We start from the raw sequence: 2,600 nt of genomic DNA on the forward strand, positions 1-2,600 counted from the left end.
TGTGTGTGTGTGTGTTCATGTCTTCGTGTGCAGGGAAGATACTCAGTGAATTATGAAAAGCCAGCGGCTGAGAGACCCTCCCAGCTCACACACTTGCAGGCCACAGCACCGCGCACATCCAAATATCGATAAAACGTGAACGAGGTGTTTAAGTATTCCACACCTCAGAAAGCTCAGTGTCTGGCAGCAACTGTGAGAGATGCAGGGAAATTGTACAACTAGCCTTGTTTTGAAATGGAGACCCTCAAGATTAAGCTTGAGGCAGCTTATTAAACTTCCACACAACCCAGAGAGGATATATCCCCATATGCTCAACATGGAATTGATTACCTCATTGCAACAACATTTACACATTATTGTCACAAACCATTACAACACAAATCTGTCAGATTGTTGCCCACCAAACACCAAAGCATATTTGTGAATATCATTCTGACTATAATTATGAGTAATGACTATTTAAGACTCAATCTTCATCAAGACACCACAAAAAAAGACCATCAATTTCTTAGTCGACTGAGACACCAGTAATCAATTACATTACTTATTGCCCAATACGAGGCAGTTAAACTAAAAAGTTCAATAGTCCAGTTTAAATGACCAATTTATTGAAAAGGACAATAACTGTGCTTCAAATCATCTGAAGTGGAATGGACAGCATTACTATTATGTATTACTAATCCAAGCCTCTGTTCACAGTTATGCCTGCCAACCCAGTCTCACAGCAGTCCGTGAAATGGTCACATTATTTAATCTATTGATTCGTGTACACGGACACATTCATTTGTTTTTTTTTTGTGGTGGTGAGCACAAATGTTAAACTAATGTATTTCAATGGAAAGCATCTTTCGTGATCACAGCACGAGTAGTATGAAAAGTCAAAACACAGGACTTTCACCCCGGAGAGCGGGGACTGTGTCCCGAGTGTGACTATTTCCCTGTTCTTTTCATAAACACAACCGTCCAGTTGTTGATGTGCAACTTCCCCGTTGTTGCGTCCCCCTAGATACTGCAAACTGTGTCCCGGCGCGTGACGTGTCCTTTCCCCGGTCTTCTTTTCCTAAACCCAACCGTCCCGCTGTTGTTGCACATCCCCCAAAGACCGCCGCCACCTCCCGCGTATGGCGTTTAACTTCCCCATTGTTGCGTCCTCCAGAAACCATGGACTGTGTCCTGGCACACGAAAAAAACAAGATGAACTTGTCCGTGTACACAAATCAATAGATTAAAAATAATGTGACCATTTCACAAACTGCCATGAGACCATTATTAGGCAAGTCAGCACCTACTGTTAATACAAATCTGTATTAACTTTGACATTATTCATCTAAACTTTTATGAATGTTCTAACATTTGCAGAAAGTTATAAATTCATCCCTTCAAGTTATATTTGAGTTTTACATTCCATTTATCTTTTACTCATCAAAAATTGTTATTTCCATCTTCCATATTCCTATCCCTTAGACTACAATATAAAAAATAAGTTTTCTTAGTTCCACTCCTGCATCCCTGTTAATTGTTCAAATATCAGTGATTTTCTTTTATCCTGTCATTGAATTACTTACTTTACCTAACCCATAAAGCATTTTAACTTAAAACTACTTTCTCTTTTTTGTCATTACTAATTTTTCATCATTTTTATTTGCTCATGCTAATACTCAGGGTTTAGTGGGATTTACACTGAGCTTTCCGATCTTCCTCCTCTCCATCTTCATTTTATTAAATGTGCAGTCAATGACTGTTTCAGTTACAGATAAACAGCTCAATTTCTTGTTGACAGAATTGGGTACAAAATGACAACTTTCAGACATCGTCAGAGGGGCTGATGTCCCCACAGTGTTTCTAAGTCCATAGCCGGTACAAACTGAGACACTCAGCGTTAGAGGCTGGAAGCGCAGAGCTAAGCACGCACCATTTAGCTGATAGGAAGCCCTCGAGACCAAACAGTCTTACTATTGACCAGCTGCTGCTGAATTTCAAACTCCCAAGGTACGGAGTGATGAAAGATGAGGTCGGGGAGGGATGAGGGGAGAGAGAAGGAAAGCATCATCTATCCCAACTCAATCGAAACTGACTCCTGCCTTCCAGGGAGGAGTGTGAAGGATGGGATTGGGTAATAGGATCGCTTGCAAGGGGATATGTGTATGATACATGTGTTGAATTCTCCCCCAAAATGAACTAGAAATACATCTTAACACGAGATGGTGGTAGTCAAGCCTATTAGAGATGGTTGCATAACTCCCGGCATTTCTATCATTAAAAAGAACGTCACAAATTTTAACATAATTAATAATAATAACATAATACCAAAAATACTAAACATAAACTCATGCTCAGAAGGGATTCCTCTACCAAAGGATTTTTAGTCACAGATGGTGGTGAGGACTTCATCAGACTGTAGGTGGATTCAACAACAGCTACAGAGGATCACTAAGTTTTTCATCTTGACTACAATATGTTGTAACTCTTCTTTTGTTGCCTGCTGCAGTAGATCAAGCTATTCTACCAAGTCTCAAAACAACAATACATTTCCCAATCACTCACTGGATTAGTAATTAAAGTGTCACTCTCATGTAGCACAATATGTGTCCATTTACAGT

The 2,600-nt window shown here is 39.8% G+C and overlaps 1 protein-coding gene across 5 annotated transcripts in view; it reads right to left on the reverse strand.

Annotated features, from left to right (window-relative positions):
- elmo1 (engulfment and cell motility 1 (ced-12 homolog, C. elegans)) overlaps positions 1-2,600 on the reverse strand; it is a 99,928-nt gene that overhangs the window by 26,235 nt on the left and 71,093 nt on the right. The gene's annotated exons all lie outside the window — the stretch shown is intronic.

This window comes from Etheostoma spectabile, chromosome 14, assembly GCF_008692095.1.
Source record: "Etheostoma spectabile isolate EspeVRDwgs_2016 chromosome 14, UIUC_Espe_1.0, whole genome shotgun sequence".
Taxonomy (NCBI): domain Eukaryota; kingdom Metazoa; phylum Chordata; class Actinopteri; order Perciformes; family Percidae; genus Etheostoma; species Etheostoma spectabile.